The 19,771-nt window shown below is 31.5% G+C and overlaps 1 long non-coding RNA gene and 1 other non-coding gene across 2 annotated transcripts; both read right to left on the reverse strand.

The window, feature by feature from the left end:
- Nucleotides 1-11,852: 11,852 nt before the first annotated feature.
- On the reverse strand, nucleotides 11,853-11,926 carry TRNAW-CCA. Its single transcript has one exon. It is a non-coding gene; the product is annotated as a tRNA-Trp (tRNA).
- A 2,427-nt stretch (nucleotides 11,927-14,353) lies between these two features.
- Nucleotides 14,354-15,930, reverse strand: LOC114386343. Its single transcript, XR_003661058.1, has 3 exons — nucleotides 15,097-15,930; nucleotides 14,660-14,737; nucleotides 14,354-14,481 (listed from the first exon to the last, which is right to left on the reverse strand). It is a non-coding gene; the product is annotated as an uncharacterized LOC114386343 (long non-coding RNA).
- Between the last annotated feature and the right edge of the window lie 3,841 nt (nucleotides 15,931-19,771).

Raw genomic sequence — 19,771 nt, forward strand, 5'->3', positions numbered from 1 at the left:
AGTCTACTTTCTAAGACTGTTTTTCAAAGAAACGTCTTAGAATGTCTTTTTTTTTTAAAAAAATAATAATAAAAAAATTGACGAAATTGAGTACAGGTACCCAAACATATTTGCACATACATTCATGCTTATTTAAATTGACTACAACCATCCAAAAGGCAAAGTCACACAAACTAGATTTTAAACACAAATAATCCTTACCTTTGCTACAAATGTCATTGTTTTAAGGAAAATAAGTGTTTTTAATTCTTATATTTTCAGTCAAACTTGGTTTTATCCCTGTACTTTCATATTGGTGAATTTAATCGTGTAACTTTTAAAAATATGTGAAAGTAGTCTCTCTTCATGTTTAAACTTAACATTTAGTGACAATTTTTTACTTTACAAAGTTGAAAGATGGACTAAATTCACATATTTTCTTAAGTTGAAAGATGAATCAAAAACATATTTTTCTCTTTTAATTTCAACCAGAGGATGAGTATTAGATTTCATGCTAGTTTAAGAAAATTTTCAGTTTTATATCAATGATGTTTGAATGTTGGGAAGAAAAATCGAAGTCATGTTGCAAGTGGATTTCTTATGATTGTATCACAATTTTCTGTACTTTAATCAGAAATGTCGTCCAGTCCAATCCAAAGGGATAGAAAATAATAAACATTAGAAAATGTAAAGGAAGAAAAAAATAACCAAAAGATATAGTAAAATTAATAGATTTATTTTCTAAGCAAAAGTAACAACTTTTCTTACAAGGATATCCTAACCAATCCAAGCAAACGATGCACGACGATAAACTGCCCAAACCAAGCAAACACTATGCAGAATAGAGTAACAACAACTATTAGATATGAGACAGCTCCAAAGAAGGGTATCTTCACAAATGTTTGAGCATGTTGTTGAAACTATCTCAAACTATAAGTATTTTGCTGTCAATTTCAAATTGGGTACATATATTCCCTATTTAAAAGAGATTAGATTAGCATAATATCCACACATTTAAGTTCTTTAACCTTTTAAGACTATTGATTCTTGATACTTACAATGAACATTTTAGATTTTTCTATTCCCATATAATTTAAAAAAAAACAAAAAAGACTCATTAATCTAAATCCAAATTTTCTTCACACACCCCTTCCCCAATTCCATTTAATCATACCTTAGCTTCAAACCAACCATCTTTGCGTGGTAGTTGTAGTTTTTTTTGTTCAAATTATATTTCCATAGTCCAGTTCATACCAGCAGAGATATCACTGCATGGAAGCCTAGTTAATTAGACCATAATCTAAAAAAAACATTAAATGAAAATATTTTATATTACCTTCTTCTAATGTTTCTTGTGTACGGAACACAACGACATACATCACCTTTAATGGTAACCACCAGCATAACAACATGACATTAAATTATAATTTTGTATTCTTTGTTATTCATAGAATAATATTAGATAATTACTCTAGGATATAACTTTGAAATGACCATATTGATATTTTTGTTGTCAAAACAATACACGTAATTCATCAAGTAAGCACAAAGCACTAATTCATCAAGTAATCAATACACGTAAACAATGTTAGAATTAGGTGCAATTCATGTATCATATGTTGAACAAGTTCCCTCCTTCATCACATGTTAAATGCATTTAGTTTTAATAGAAATTAGTTCTTAGGAAGTAGCACCCTCACTATTTCTGAGAATTCTACCTTCACCACGAGATCCTAAAGATTCCAAAAATAAAAATCAGAAAATGAAAAGCACCACATTCCAATTTAATTGGACAAGGAGCTTGTAAAGTGAAAAAAAGGCATGTAAAAGTAGCAAATAAAACTTGAACTACACACCTTCTATGATAAGGCAACCTGCTCCATATAATACCTGTTGGGTGAAATTGTACAAACTCCATATCCTAAAAAATTTATGGTGAGCATGTGAATGATAAAAGACTAATGTCAAAGGATATCATGTTAATATTGAAAAGCAACCAAAAGGGAAAAGCACACCTCAAGAGAGATCCCACCACTTGCAACCATGGCATTGCCATCTCCAATACAAGTATGTGTTGAGGTTGCAGAGAAGTATGGTTTGTAAATCTTTAAGGGGTTTCCTAGACTATCAATGATAGGAAACAACAGGATCTTGAAACCTATGATTCTCACAAACAATCAATAAACAACAATAGATAATGATGTGTACCTTTCTCCATAGGAAGACTTGTACCTTTCTCCATAGGAACTTCTCTCCGGTGCACTTTGATTTCCTTGAAAGAGGAGAGAAATAAGATTTCACTTCCTTAGGCCTTTCTTTTCTGCCTCTCTCCGTTCGTGATGGCTATGGGTGAGAGAAAACACTTTTCTGGTCAGGAAGGAGACCTTATTTCACGTTAGTGGGTATTAAGCCCCTTTTATAACCATTACTCCCATCAAGTAGCAGTTGGCTCTATAAACTTCTCCTATTAAGCCCAATTACAATTTAGCCCTTAATCGTTAATTATTTACTTATTAGTCCCTACATAAGTCACATGCCTCTCACATGAGACATTAATTCTAACATTCTCCCACTTGGCTCATGTGACATTAATAAACATTATGGACTAAATAAATAAATAGATTAACTAACATAATGCGCATTAAAAATGACTAAATTGTTATGTACATTGGGTACATCATAATTTCATGATTAAGAATATGAACCAATTTGAGTCATGGCGGTTGTACATAATCTAATCGATATAGTCCCTTCCATGTACTACAAATTAGTCTTCTCCTTAATATGACCATTAGTTAGGAGTACATAATTGATCAAACATAATGTCTTCATTCAAGACAAAACCTGTTAACATTACTCTAACACAAACATGCATGCAAACATAGAGAATAGGTAATCAGAAACATATTATAATTGAGCTCAGAGTGTCACTAAAAATGCATAAGATAAATTACACTTAATGATCATCAATAACAATAATGCCCATACTTTCAACATGTTCTATAATGTCTTGGGCGGTAATCCCTTATTCAAAGGGTCAATCATCATAAGGTTTGTGCTAATTTATTTTATTGACACTCTTTGTTTCTGAACATCTTCCTTCACGACAAAGTACTTCAATTTCATATGCTTAGCACCCTTAGAGTACTTGTCGTTCTTACAAAAATATTGCTGCGGAGTTATCACAATACATCTTTAGTGGCCAAGCGATACTGTCGACAATTCCAAGCCCTGAATTAAAGTTTCGCAACCAATTAATCTGAATTGTAGCCTCAAAACATACTACAAATTTAGCTTTCAGATGCAACAACAACTGATGCATACAAAATAGCTTTCATTTATTTTCGTTCCATATCATTTCTAGGACATTGTGCGAGACCAAATTTGTCTTCTTTCTAAATTAGAACAGGTGATGTTAAACACCTTTCCATCTTGAATCTCTCTAGCACTTTATTGATATATATACTTTTTGAGATAAGCCTAACAATCCTGGTGATCTATTATGGAATATTTCTATCCCTATCACATAACTTATCTCACCCATATCTTTCACTTCAAAGTGTCTAGAGAGAAATTTCTTTGTCTCATGAAGAAGACCAAGATCGGTAGCTGCAAGCAAGATATCATCAATATACAGAATTAGAAAAATAACCTTACCCCCACTGACCTTCAGATACATACACTGATAAATAGTATTTGCCTTAAATCTAAAGGAAACAATGACATCATTAAACCTTAAATAACATTGGCGAGAAGCTTACTTTAAGACTGTATATTGATTTCTAGTTTGCACACTATGTGTTCCTTACCCTCAACTGAGAACCCCATTGGTTGGTCCATACAAACATTCTTCTCTAAATCTCCATTAAGAAAGACAGTTTTCACATCCATCTGATATAGCTCCAAGTCATAATGGGCTACTAATGCCATGATAATCCTGAAAGAATCCTTTCGTGAGACCGGTGAAAATGTCTCTTTATAATCAATGTCATCTTTCTAAGTAAATCCCTTAGCAACAAGTCTAGCCTTGTAATGTTCAAGGTTGCCATGAGAGTCACGTTTAGTCTTGAAGATCCACTTACAACCAACTCTCTTACAACCCTTTGGTAATTCTACAAGGTCCCAAACACCATTATGTTCCATGGAATTTATCTCTTCTTTCATGGCATTTAACCACTTCTCAGAACTATCACAACTTACAACTTGTGAAAACAAAATTGGATCATTATCATTAATGCTTAAGTTTGTTTCTGTTTCATGTAGGTATACCACATAATCATTCGAAATAGCTGGTCTCCTTTTATCTTTGAGACCTCCTTAATGCTACTTCTTGTGGTTCTTCCATAATAGGTTCATTATGCATTATGGGTTCATTATTGTATTGCTCCTCTTCATTAATTTTGTAACAACTAAAAGAAGCAATCACCTTACTACTAGAGGCACAAACTAAAAGGACTTGCACTCTAACTTCTTTAATTTCCACTTCTTGTGGAACTATACTCCCACTGATTTTTATCATTTTCAATGAACCTTGCATTTCCAGTTTCAAAAATTCTCATACTATGATTAGGACAATAAAACATATACCTCGCTGATTTTCTGGATAACCAATGAAATATCCACTGATTGTTCTTGTATCCAATTTTCTTTATTGTGGATTATAAATCCTTGTTTCTGCCTGGCAACCCCAAACATGCAGGTGCCTTACACTAGGTGTCCTATTTGTCCACAGTTCAAAGGTGTCTTTGGAACTGTCTTACTAGAAACCCTATTCAACAAATACATAGCAGTTTTCAAGGCATACATCCACAAAGATACGGGTAAAGTCAAATTGATTAACATACTCCTAATCATATCCATTAAAGTTCTATTACGCCTTTCTGATACACCATTTTGTTATGGTGTACCGGACATTGTGTATTGTGCACAAATGCCACGTTTTTGAAGAAGCTTAGCAAATGGACCTGGGTGTTGCCCAACTTCATCATATCTTCCGTAATACTCTTCACCTCTATCATATCTAATAATTTTCACATTTATGTCTAATTGCCTTTTTACTTCATTGTAGTAAATTTCTAAGGCATCCATTGCCTAAGAAATCTCGGGCAGTAAGTAGACATAATCGTAACGTGAATAATCATCAATAATGGTGATAAAATATCATTCCTTTCCGAAAGAACTAAAATCAAAAGGTCCACAAATATCAGTATGCACAATTTCAAGAAGCTGAGTGCTTCTTGTAGCTCTTTTCTTTGTATGTTTTGCTTGTTTTCCCTTAATACAACCCACACAAATATTTAGATCCATAAAATCTAGATAAGGAAGAATTTCATTCTTTATTAATCTTCCCATCCTTTCTCTAGAAATGTGACCTAAACGTTTATGTCACAAAGAGTATCCAGTAACATCAAGTTTAGATAATGAAACTAAATTACTAGATAAACTAGTTACATAAAGAGTTTCCAGTAAATCTAAATGATGTTCAGTGTCGAGTTTTACACAATAAGTCTCGACTGCTTACATTGGAGTTTCACTCTATTCCCCATGAAAATGAACTTCTCATTTGGGTTTATGGTTTGGATTGTAAGGAATCTCTGCATAATGTTAGAAACATGAGTCATACATCCAGAATTAATCCATCATGTATTATGGGAAACTTTAGTTAAGTTTGATTCAAAACATACATGAGCATTAAGCCCACTTTTCTTTTCGAACCAAGACTCGCACTTTAGGTAATCCTTCTAGAAATGTCCTGATTTCCTACAAAATTGACAATTATTTCCCTTTGATACCTTCCTCTAGATTTGCAAAGAGTATTGATTTTTAATTACCCTCTGCCTTTCTCATGCTTCTTCATAAATTTCTTTCCAGCTCCTTGATTCCTTTGGTGACTTTCATAATGGACTGAGTGACTTCCTTGATTTTTAAGCCTCGTTTCTTCCTGAACTAACATACTGTGCAATTCATGCACATTCCATTTATCTTTTATGGTATTATAGTTCATTTAGAACGGGCCAAACTCAGGCGGTAATGAGTTTAGAATAAACTAAACAAGAAAGTTTTCATTCACAGCCATTATATTCCCAAGGTCTTAAGTCTTGTTGCAATGTTTGTCATCTCAATGACATGTTCATACATAGTACGTGAGCCATCAAACTTCATGGTGACCAATATACTCATTAATGTCCCAACAACAGACTTATTATCTGTTTGAGAGCGCTCTCCCACTAATCACATAAACTTTTTAGCACTTTCGATTTTAGGGAGAGTTGTCTTAATACTGTCAGCAACAGTCATTCTCATCAACATTAGGCTGAGTCTGTTAGATCTTTCCCAAGTTTTATAATGAACTTTCTCTTCATTTCTACTAACATCAATAATAGTAACAAACTTCTCTTCCAACATAGCAAGATCATGATCCAAAACACCAAGGTGAAATTGGACTTGCTCATTTCAGTCAGAGAAGTTAAGTCCATTAAAATTGGCTCAGATGATACATAAGAATCCAATGAATTCAAAACATGTATTACATAATAAAATTCACATAAGTGTTTTGAGACATAAAATACATGTCATACATATGATTCATTCAGATAACAGTCAATGTATATTGATGTTCTCCTTTGGGTGATACACCAACACACAACATACAAACATAATGATGCTAATAAAATTTTAACATTATTTGGCAATTAAATATGCACAAATTAGTAGTATCTATTTCCTTTGGGCATATAAATAAAACTAATGATACACACAAATCGCCTACAATTATATTCATTAATTATAAGAACAACTAATCAACCTTTGGGCGATCCATAAATGCCTTATAACAATGAATTTCAATTACCCATAAACCAATAACCATATAATTTAACATCCATTATTCTATGAGTAATCAAAATAATCATTAATTTTGGAATTAAATAACCTTACAAATTTGGCCACTTTGGTGACTAACAAATTCAACATACATTTAATTCCAACCAAGTATAATTGAAATAATCATTAATTTAGAATTAAATAACCTTATAAATTTGGCCACTTTGGTGACTAACAAATTCAACATACATTTAATTCCAACCAAATATGTATGACCTGCACATACTTATTGCTATTAACAATTCATAGTCATTCTATTAATTTCATTCCAGGCCATAAAATAATATTTGCATTTATTTGTGTTTTTGCATTCAAACACGTTCAAGCAAATATGTACCATATACATATATTTATTGCTACCAATAATTGCAAAACATTCATATTAATTTAATTACAGAACATAAACTTTCAATTCTTTAATCACGTTCAACAATAATTTTTCGGGAAAAAAAAAGATCAAGTGGGATTGGAAATAACAAACATAAGGTTGCAAATAGAAATTTCCAAAATTTCTTATTCTTCCCTGCCAAAAACCTAGGCGCAGCTTTTCAAAATTGAAATTGAATCTTTATGTTAATGGGCATGCTTCCTTTCTTTCATCATTAGAAGTAAAAACTTTCTCCAAATTTAATATATACATGCCGTGCAGCTTTCTCTCCGATAATCATAAGTTTTCAAATAATCTTTCTCCAAAAATTGGTATTCAACAATAATAAAATATCGTCAATAAAACAATACATGCAACGAAAAATAAAATTCCTAAATTTCATAATTAGGATTTATGCATAATTGGGAGAAATTAAATTATCCCTAAATCTCATAATTAGGGTTCATGCATAATTGGGAGAAATTAAATCATTCTTGGAGAATCATAAATTTCATAACACATGCTCTGATACCACATGTAAATCTTTAAGGGGTTTCCTAGACTATCAATGATAGGAAACAATAGGATCTTGAAACCTATGATTCTCACAAACAATCAATAAACAACAGTAGATAATGATGTGTACATTTCTCCATAGGAAGACTTGTACCTTTCTCCATAGGAACTTCTCTCCGGTGCACTTTGATTTTCTTGAAAGAGGAGAGAAATAAGATTTCACTTCCTTAGGCCTTTCTTTTCTGCCTCTCTCCATTCGTGATGGCTATGGGTGAGAGAGAATACTTTTCTGGTCAGGAAGGAGACCTTATTTCACGTTAGTGGGTATTAAGCCTCATTTATAACCACTACTCCCATCAAGTAGCAGTTGGCTCTAGAAACTTCTCCTATTAAGCCCAATTACAATTTAGCCCTTAATAGTTAATTATTTACTTATTAGTTCCTACATAAGTCACATGTCTCTCACATAAGACATTAATTCTAACATGGTCTACCATAACCCTGAAGTAGAATAAAGGATCGCACTTATCCATAAATAAGTGAAATAAAATAAAATAAAAATCAGCATCAAGCATCGTCTTAGAAAATTGTTTCCCTTGTGGCTAAAATTGTCGAAGCAGCTTTGAAACGATGTAGTGTTCCATCCTCCATATTCAAGGAAATCACTCCTTGACATCCTTTTACGTTTGCAAACTTCTGCCCAAACACACACTAAGTGATCAATATATTGTAGATAACACATCGACAAGATGCTATATGGTCCCATTGTTTATCTTATGAATGGTCCTAGGCAGGAAAAACAGGAAAAAAAAAAAGAGAAGCTTATAAGTAGAGCCTATAAACTACTACTAGGCAGTACTTCCCACCATTTGACAAAGGGTAGAGAAGTAGGAGCAATAATACAAGAGAGAAGAGATTCATAGTATTTGATTAATTGTCATATCATTCATTAGTTTAAAGACCCCACAGTTGTTATCCCAGTGCTTAAATTTCTTGGGTCCTACACTATTTACAAATTCCCTGTCACCCCAAAGATATTGAATGAAAGATGTAAGAAAAGCCTGGTTATTCTGAAATGGCATGGGATTTCATTTAAAAATATAAGGAACAAAGAATACTTACGGCCACGGGCCATCACCAAGGAGAAGAATGTCATTCCCTTGGTCAACAAATACAAGCTGCCAGTCTGATCTCACAGGGTCCTCTAACTTACCTTCAAGGCCGAACATACGAGCAAGCTCGTCAATCAATCGTTTTTGAGAAAAAAGATCAATGCAAAATATGTCAAATTGTCAATACCAGACTTTCAAGTATGTAATAATTATATACTTAGAAATATGGTTATTTATTTGATTCCTTTTGTTATAGTGTACTGGACTAATTATTAGTTATTAGAAGCATGGACAATTCTAAATAATATTTGTAAATGTGTTGTACTTGTGTCAAACAAATGCATCTATATATGTTGATATTGCACAAAAACTTTCAATATCATTCGATCTGGTGTATTTTGCATGTAATTTTTTTAAACCTTTTACCAATACAATTTTGAATATCATGATATATATAAATAGATACAATTTTGCATGTATTTTATTACGTTTATAATGTCATATAAACTAATTCAATTTATACAATTAAAAAAAACTCATTTATGATATTAATAACGGCTTAATATCAAACACTCAGGCTAAAGAGTTATATCATTCAAAAAAAACTTTTAAATAAAATTTTTAAGTTTAATTAAATGCCTGCAATTTTAAAACAATATTAATGCTAACTCCAAGTTAGTGATTTGACAAAAAGAAGTTTCTTAAATAAAACATCAAAAGTGAAAATAGCAAGTAAGCAATGCACATATATGATATTGAACCATAGAAATTTTGGGGGGAAAAAATGGAACTAGATTATGCCAAAATAGTTTTATATAGTCAAACAATTATTCATTTAGTTACATACTTTGAATGCTAAAGTGAAAGTTTCTAAAATAATTGCACTGACTTTGAACTTCTTATTATATCTTCTTATTAACAGAATTTGCTACTTTAAACTTATTAAACTTAGCGTTAGGTGTGATAGGAGAATCATCAATCTAATTATGAAACGATATCCTTCCGAATGGGATAAAATAATTCCTTATATATTATTTACTATTCCTATTTCTTCTATTAATTGAAGAAATAATTTGAAAATAAAACAGCAAGTACAAAAATGAGTAATAACCCCCAGTAGAGACTGGTACGATTCAATTCAACATTTTTTTCATTTGGGTTTGATTGTGTCGTAGCTCTATAATTCAAATTAGGTTTATCGTTGGATGAACTGCATTGCTGATATTGATCCCAAAAAAGAAACAGTGGGTACCGCTAGTCCGTGAACAGCCAACCATCATACTGTAAAAATTGGATAGGTCCTATCTATGGTCATTGGAGCCTCCTAAAAAGATCTATTAAATTCATCAAGTTGTTCCAAAGGATCAAAACGGCCAGTTATTAATGGAATTCCTTGTCGGCCCTCTATAAAATATTTGTTTGGGCGGGGACTTCCAAAAACATCGTAAGTTAGACCCGTGCTGACAAATAACCAACCTGCAATGAATAGGGAGGGTATAGTAATGCTATGAATAATCCAGTATCGGATACTGGTAATAATATCAGCAAAAGAACGTTTTCCTGTGCTTCCAAACATGTTGAACTCCACATATTCTTGTACAGTCAAAAGGGGGATCGATTCCATAAAAGACGAGATCAGTAAGTAGAAATTTACTGAAATGTAATCCTTGTTAGATCGTCCATTTTGTACCAACGGTGTCCTTTGAGTATACCGAATCAGTATAGCTATCCTTCTTCTAACAGAGCAATGAAATTTCACAATCGAAATCTAGGACTAGATAAGTTCTTTCTTCTTTCTTCATTGATTGTCTCAATGTATTCAAAAATCCGATACAAAATTTTTTGATAGTACATTTTTATAGTAATAGTATAAAATGAAGGTTCTTCACATTTCACATTATTAGTTTCGGACTAAAAACTAAGTATCAATTAAAATCAGAATATGGTAAATTGATTTCTTAGAATTCATAAAGGAGATTTTATATTTCTAGAATTCAATTAGATGCCAAATCTATAAATATACTTTTTGTGGTTGTTGAAGATATTTTTTCTATTTTCTTCTATATCAATTCAAAATTAAATAAATTGAAATAACAAAGTTATTTTTTCTGTGTTTGTTTTAATATTCATTTTTCTTTCTAATAGAAATTGAATTCTATTCTAGAATAATATATGAAATAATACGAAAGATTTTCATTATCATTAGATTAGTTTACTCAATTCATGAGTTGATTAATAAGTCTGTTGATTTGGAATCACAGAATGAGTAGATGTCAAAGATGATTAATTTATTTCTAAATTATGTCATTCTATTCCTCTTTTTATTCGTCTGTAATAATTTATTAATGAACCTCCAATTTTCAATTGTATCTTTTAAGTAGTATTTTTTCTTATCTTCTTTTTCTCTCAAAAATGAAAATTTAGGGAAGTGCTTTATAAACAGATGTATAAAAATAACATATTTCATTTAGCTTCTATATGCTCACTATAACTAGTTATTTCGGTTTTTTACTAGTGATTTTAATTATAACCTCAGCTCTATTTATTGGTCTGAGTAAAATACGACTTATTTGATTTGTAATTTTGAGAGGAATAGTCAATTTTGGAATAAGACATTCTATAGTTCCTTACTGTGTCAATTTACAATTCTCGGCCGTTGAGATTCATGGTCAATACAGATTAATGGTTAAGGATAGATATACCTTTCTTTTTACCTTTTGAACAAATAAAAATGATTGAAGTTTTTCTATTTGGAATCGGGTTAGGTTTAATTCCCATTACTTTGGCTGGATTATTTGTAACTGCATATTTACAATACCGACGAGGTGATCAGTTGAATCTTTGATTAATTAATGTCTCTTTTTTTGCGGATTCCCTATTTTTTTTGTTTTAATCCTAATCCACAAGGATTAAATTCAGACTTTTTAATGTTTAATTATTTCAGTGTAATTATCATTCGAAAAATACAAGAATCACGTTCTGTAGGATTGAATCATCACGCTCTGTAGGATTTGAACCTACGACATCGGGTTTTGGAGACCTACGTTCTACCGAACTGAACTAAGAGCGCTTTGTTTTCATAAATTATTTTATATGATCCAAATTCATTTTACATGTATATACTATATCAATATATATACATATAGATATTCGGTATGTATGTCCAATTGGAACTCGTCTTCAATTGGTCCCATTTTATTGCTCATATATAATAAATATAAAATACGGAATATCATATGATAAGTAATAGTTAGGGATAGGGATGACAGGATTTGAACCCATGACATTTTGTACCCAAAACAAACGCGCTACCAAGCTGCGCTACATCCCTTTTCCATTTGTTTCTAGTGTTATTGTAATGAATCTTTGTCTTGCTTTCCACATTTTTATCTGTTGATATATAGATATATATATTATATCTATCATTTTTCTAATTTTCTGCCATTTTTTTAGTTTCCTATACTATAATATAGAATAGAATATGAAAAAGAAAAAAAAGATTCTAAAGAAATATAACTAATATTCTTTAGAATAATAAAAAAGAATATTAAATTCAAATAAATTATAGATAGAAAAAAGACTTAAAAAGGAGGATTTGAAATGCGAGATCTAAAAACATATCTTTCCGTGGCACCAGTAGTAAGTACTCTATGGTTCAGGGCTTTGGCGGGTCTCTTGATAGAGATCAATCGTTTTTTTCCAGATGCATTGATATTCCTTTTTTTTTCATTCTAGTTATTGACACGGAAAGGGGTGAAGAAGATTATAGATCCAATTAAGTATTAAATATATGTAATTAATATGTAATTAATCTCCTCTTCTTTATTTCGTCTTTTATTTCTTCTTTTTTTTTACAATTGTAATAGAATAAGTTAGGAAAGAGAAAGAATAAGGGTTAATTTGGCCTAATTGAAATTCAGAGTGAAACTCGGGATCTCGTCCAGGCTTCCAAGGATTCAATTCCATTTCTATTAATAAAAGAGTGAAAGCAGAAATTTAAATGGAATGTATAGGGTGGGGGCAACAATATCATAAAAAATACTTAGTTAAAAAAAATGAAAATACTGTATTGCAATTGTATTGCAATTCGAAACGAAATATAGTTCGAGATCATTGTATTATTTTTGTGCTATATTAATCTTAATCTTAATTGGAACGAAATCTTTCAAAATTGGATTTCGAATTCTTAATTTATATTTTCGTTTTTTCGTTCTTTTCTTTTTCTTAGATTATAATCCGAAAACAAAAGAGTTAAGTGAATTAAAAACCCAAGGGAGGTTCATGGCCAAAGGTAAAGATATCCGAGTAATTGTTATTTTGGAATGTACCGATTGTGATAAAAAGAGTGTTAATAAGGAATCAACGGGTATTTCCAGATATATAATTAAAAAGAATCGACAGAATACGCCTAGTCGATTGGAATTGAGAAAATTTTGTCCCCGTTGTTGCAAAACATACAATTCACGCAGAAATAAAGAAATAGATCAAATTGATCGCTTGTGTGTTACCCTTCGAACCAAAGAACTTAACATGTAAAATGATCTATTTTTCTTATCGATATAGATATATCTATCTGTATTCTATCATTTACAGTTGAATATATACAAATATCAGTATATAACAACATATATTAAAAAAAGTCAGAATAAAAAAACAAATCCTTTATTGTATTTCTTGTAATAAATGTGATTTTTGGAATAGGAATAAATAAACCATGAAAAAATCTAAGCGACTCTTTATGAAATCCAAACGATCTTTTCGTAGGCGTTTGCCCCTGATCCAATCGGGGGACCGAATTGATTATAAAAGCATGGGTTTAATAAGTCGATTTATTAGTGAACAAGGAAAAATATTATCCAGATGCGAAAATAGATTGACCTTAAAACAACAACGATTAATAACAATTGCTATAAAACAAGCTCGTATTTTATCTTGGTTACCTTTTCTTAATAATGAAAAACAATTTGAAAAAAGCGAGTCAACCGCTAGAACTACTACTTTAAGAAAAAAAAAATATAGAAATTAAGAATTATAAATCCAATTTTGAATTGAAATTTGAATGAAATATTGATTGATGTTTTGTTTGAAAATCACGACAATTCAATTTGGGTTTTTATGTTGTAAATGGGTATAGCTTCTAGACCTTGGCTCCTTTTTGAAGTCTGTCAATATTTTGTTTATAGCTGACACACAAGATGCAGAACCAACCACCTCAACCATGTGTACATTCTCAATAAAAGTATCTTCAAACTAGCAATTAATACATTTATCAAAGAAACTAAAACATCAACTTGATGACAAATTGACAGCATGATTTTATTCAAATTTTCAAAAATATGATATTCAAGATCTAAATAATAATTATAGTTCGCTGGATTATTCTTAAGCGCCTAAGACTAAGAGAGATTAAGGGAATCAGCCAATATAATCAGCAGATGAGCGGTCTAGTCCGCTACTTCCAGCTCAGGAGGATCCACGGAAGATGTTACCCCCACCAACTACCAGTGCAACTTGAAACATCAGCCTAATTGTTTAAACCAAAGTCTGAAAACCAGTAAAAAGCTTTGAATAACTTCAGGTCAAATGTTCTAACTTGCAGTGATATCATAAAGTCTCCCAATGTTACTGCCAAATACAAAAATAGATCCGTGTATCACTTCTCCTAAAGATTAATTTGTAAAACACATCGTCAACGACAATTTCACAAAACTACTGTAAATTTCACATATTCAATTAGTCAAATGATCTCAAACAACAGATGATGCAGCAGAAAAACTAGAACAAAAGAAAAAAAATGTATTACCATAAAAGAATCCATTGTAGTCACCTCAATGCCAAGGCGAGTCACTGCTGCCACCTCCCTTGCAATGGCCATGGTTATCTGTATCCAACCATAAAACAATAATTTAAGAAATGATGCCGAGAACAACATGATGTATCAAAATATTTCATTTCATTTCAATTATGTTTTCAGGAATTATGCATTGTCACTCTTCTCTAATTAACTTGTTTTCTCATTTCCCTAAAATGTCCCTTTAAGTAATTAAGCCATAGCAAATATATATTGCCACTGTTATATCTATTATGTATACTTGTAATTAACAATTAGAAAACTAATTTTAAATAATAAAGGCAATAACACACAATAAAATAGTAGAAAAATGTCCTGCTCCTGCAAGTGAGAAGTTATTAAAAAAAGAAGAAGGGAATAGAGTGGGAAAGCAAAGCAGGGTATGTAACCTTAGGGTCAATGTTCTGAGAGTGGTCTCCAGCAAGTGCTTCTCTGCTAACTTTGAGCAAAACCCTTCGTCATTTAAATGATGACCTGCTACTTTCGTTCATTGAGAGTCTCAAGTGAGACATGGACGGAATCTTGGACTTCTTGCCAACAAATTTTATTTATTTTAGCTATAACAAACAATTATTATTATTACTATTATCGTCTTAGTTCCACAGAAGCATTTCTACAAACAGCTTGTTAGAAGAAGAGAAACAAACTTGAAATTGATGGGCTCAGGTGAAGCGCCCATTTCGGAATAAGAGGAGCCAATGGCGAGACGGGTGGTGTGGGAGGTTGAATAGAAAATTAATTAACAGAAATTTGAATATTAAGGAAATAACAAGAAACCCTAAACAATCAAATGAAGTAGATGATGCTCCACAATGGCATTCATGCATCCACATTCCCATTGATGAAGGCCTCTCTTAGCTATAAAAAAATGAACACTTAGTTTCCTGCTTTATACAAAACTGTCAAAATTACACGAGCATGGATTAAAACATAAAAATTAAAAATAAAATTCTATTTCGTCGCGGTAGCCTGATAACGTTTAATTTGCAGTCCCAGTGGGAGGTTCTGGTGAGCACGGTGTCGAACACGCTGAAGGCGATGAGGAGAGGGGTGCATCCGATCCAAAACATGGCGTGTGCCCAATTAAATGAAAAATTACAGTTGGACAAAATATGAAAATATGTGACTGCTTTGAATTAAGATATCCTTACAACTTCAGCTAAAACTAAGGTTGTGAAAATTTGATCCAACCCACTTGTTCAATTGGTTAAATCGAGAATTAATCTGTTATGCAGTTTGAATAATCCTTAAAACAAGAAAATAATCATTAAACAGATGTAAAACTAGGGTGTTAAAAAAAAAACTGATTTAGATTGGATTAGATTGTAGCGGAATTTGAATTGTTTTTTTTAACTAGTTTAAAAAAAAAAAGACGGTACTATCTTATAAAATCAAGTCAGTTAACTCAATTGTTTGTATAAAATCAGTTTCGTTAATCGAATTAATTTTTATTTAAATATTTTTTATTTGAAAAAATAACTCAAAATTAATTTGAAAATCAGTTCGAAATTAGTTTATTTGTTAAAATTAATTTAAAACTGATTAAAAACTAGTCTAGATAATAATTAATTTTTTAAAATCAATTTAATTTTATACCCGTTTTTAAATCAATTTGTATATTTAAATATAAAATTGAACCGAATATAAAATTGAACAGATTGAAACAGTACACTAATGCAAGAAAAGTAGAAACTTTGACTAAAGTTATAAAAAAAGAAGGGGATTGAAGGAGACAAACGAAACTCCTATGATCAAAGGCAAATTTATTAAATAGTGATTTAGTATATTTAAAGAGGTAAATTTATTAAATAAAATATTATAAAATTTTAATATGTTAAATAAAATATCATAATAAATAAATATACTATGAACAAAGTCATTAAAGGTAATGAAAAATATATTTACGTTACTTTATTATTGTTTTTATATTGATAAAAAAAATATTATATATTGTGTTGTTGAAATTTAATATTACAATTTTTATATCTTGATTTTTATAATTGTATATTATACTAATTTTTCTTTTTTACTCAAAATACAAATCTGTTATTGTTAATGAACATTATTGTATTTTATTAAAAACTTAAATATTATGGTATGTTTTATTAGACTTTTAAGTATATTTTGAATGTTAAAGAACTTATAAAGTTATGTCAAATTATATTTATTTAGTATTATTGCATAAACTTTTTAATTATTAATATTGGTTTAACCACGGTTCAACTATGGTTGAACCTTTGAATCAATGTCTTAATTGTTCAATGATCAATTTGATTTTAAAAATATTGGTTAAAACATAAATCTTATAACTCAATTAAAAACTCAATATACTCACTTCTAGAGCACGTTAAGGTTGGGAGCAATTGTTCAAGATGGATTAGGCTTCAAATCCAATTTGCATAATTGCCCACCTTAATAATATGTAGAAATCATAAATCTTAGATTTTTCTTAACAAAGCATATCATAACAATAATCAATTCACCAATTGTCATATGAAAATTCAATCATCATACACCGTCGTCAGTCAATCAATCATCATCATCATGATTTATCCATCAAACATCATCATCACATGTCCATCAATCATCGACACCAAAGACAAATTCAACCCCATGAAGATTTCACCTTTGAGCAATTAACCCCAAAGTACTTCTCTTAACATAGTCACACTGTATGATCTGACAATTAACCTTGTAAAAGATATATGGTTTTATCGAAAATGAATGAATGTAGGTAGTGACTTACCTCGATAAGGCTTGCAAAAACCTTAACCTACCAAATGATTAGTGAATTTTAGTTATGGTTCAGCCCACTAATCCAAGATCAAGTCCAAGATTCTCCACTAAGTGTGCTTAGGTGTCATGAGACATGTAAAACATGAAGGACATGCACAAAGTGTGACTATATGATGTAACAATGGGGTGTAACAAGCAAATGCTCACCTCCCCCTCTAAAATTTAATTGGATTGGGCTTCTCCCAACTCAATTAAATTTTATCTCCCAATACACACATCAAATATTCACTTAATGCATGTAAAATTACAAAACTATCTCTAATACAAAAACTAGTCTTGGTGTCCTAAAATACAAGGGCTGAAAAATCCTACATTACTGGAGTACCCTACTTACATTATGAAGCTCTAAATACAAGACCCAAAAATAATAAAATCCTAATCTAATATGTACAAAGATAAGTGGGCTCATACTTAGCCCATGAGCCCAAAATCTACCCTAAGACTCATGAGAACCCTAGGGCCTTTTCTTGCCTTTCTAGTTCAATCTTCTTTGAGTCTTCTATCCAATGCCCTTGGGGGGTAGGATTGCATCATTCATGATGTAGCTCCATGTGGAGCTTGTAGGTCTTGAATCTTCTTTATCAATGGAGTCATTTGTTTCTTGAAGATCAATGACAGCGGAATGGAGAAGGAAGAAAGATGATAGGAGATGCTACTTCAAGGAGAAGATGTGTCAAGAACAAGTTCACCACCATAGGAAGCCATGGATAAGAGCTTGACTGTAGGAGAAGATGAGTGGAGGGAGAATGAGAGAAAGAGCACGAAATTTTATGCCTCAAATGAGGTCTGAACTTTAAAGTGTAATTCCAAATGATCAAAGTTGAAAAATGCACACACAAGACCTCTATTTATTGCCTAAGCGTCACACAAAAATTGGAGGGAAATTTGAATTCTATTCAAATTTCACTTGAATTTGAATTTGAATTTGTGGAGCCAAATTTAGAGCCAAAATTTCACTAATTATGATTAGTGAATTTTAGATATGGTTCAGTCCACTAATCCAAGATCAAGTCCAAGATTCTCCACTAAGTGTGCTTAGGTGTCATGAGTCATGTAAAGCATGAAGGACATGCACAAAATGTGACAATATGATGTGGCAATGGTGTGTAGCAAGCAAATGCTCACCTCCCCCTGTTGTTCAACCTTCATTTCCCAATCTAGGTAGGCCTCAACATTATCTTTTCCATGGAAATATGGGAGGCTAATGTTAACCTCTTGAGGCCTTCTATCCTTTTCTCTTCTTTGGGAGTAATGTTTAGTATGTGACCTATGGAGCCCTCTATAATAGTCACTAAGTTCTTCACTTAAACTCTTGAAAGAGTCATGACTACTAAAGGTGGCATATTTTTCTCTTTTCATTTCTTTCATTATTTTTCTTCTTTCTTCCTCTCTTTCTTTCATCTTGACTTATTTCTTCCACTCTTTTTTCTCGTTTTTCTTTCCATAATTTAAGGGATCTCAACTCATCTAATATCTTATACAAGGGGTCCTTAGGATTAGAACCCTCACCATTAACACTAGATGAAGAATGAAGACTCATGTTGGTTCCTAAGTTGTGGTTCTTTATTGTTGGGGGTTTGAAAACAAAAGGTAAAAGAAACTATGGTTGAAACTAGTCAAAATAAACACTAAAAGAGGTGTGAAAGATAAGGTAAAAACTAATTGGTAAAAGGAAAGCTATCTAGGCGGTTTGACAATGGAAGGTAAAGGAAATTTAAAGCAAGCTAGACGGTTTCCTATGTGAAGGCTTGGATGACCCTTTGGAGGTCCCAAATAGCTCTTCACTTAGTATACATAGTTTACACTAAGCTATTACACAAAAATAGAGGTTTGGGCGGTCTCTTAGAGACTCCCAATACACCCCTGAAGAATGTCCAAATACAAGTAATTGCAAAAGAAAAAAGAATTCAGCACTCAATTATTCTATTACAACAAATTTAACAAAGCAATCAAGTTCTTCAAATTGGTCTTCAATGCTTGTTTGTTTTCTCAAGTGTTTCACTGAAAATTTGATGAGGCTTTGGTTGCTTCAAATCCAATGGTGCTCCTAAGATGGTTAACCTCAAAGACTAAAAAATATTCCTTCAAGCATCGCACCAATTTCCTCTTCCAAGTTGTAGGCAACACTTAAACACAAAAAAAAAGACAAGCAAGAAACCAAAAGATGAAACGAAAGCTAAACTAAAAGGAAATTTAATGTGACATTAATTCAATGAGATTCAAGAAAAAAAATAAAGTAAAAGGAAAGCACCACAAGCCTAGGTGGAA

The sequence above is a fragment of the Glycine soja genome, chromosome 15 (assembly GCF_004193775.1).
Source record: "Glycine soja cultivar W05 chromosome 15, ASM419377v2, whole genome shotgun sequence".
Lineage (NCBI taxonomy): Eukaryota > Viridiplantae > Streptophyta > Magnoliopsida > Fabales > Fabaceae > Glycine > Glycine soja.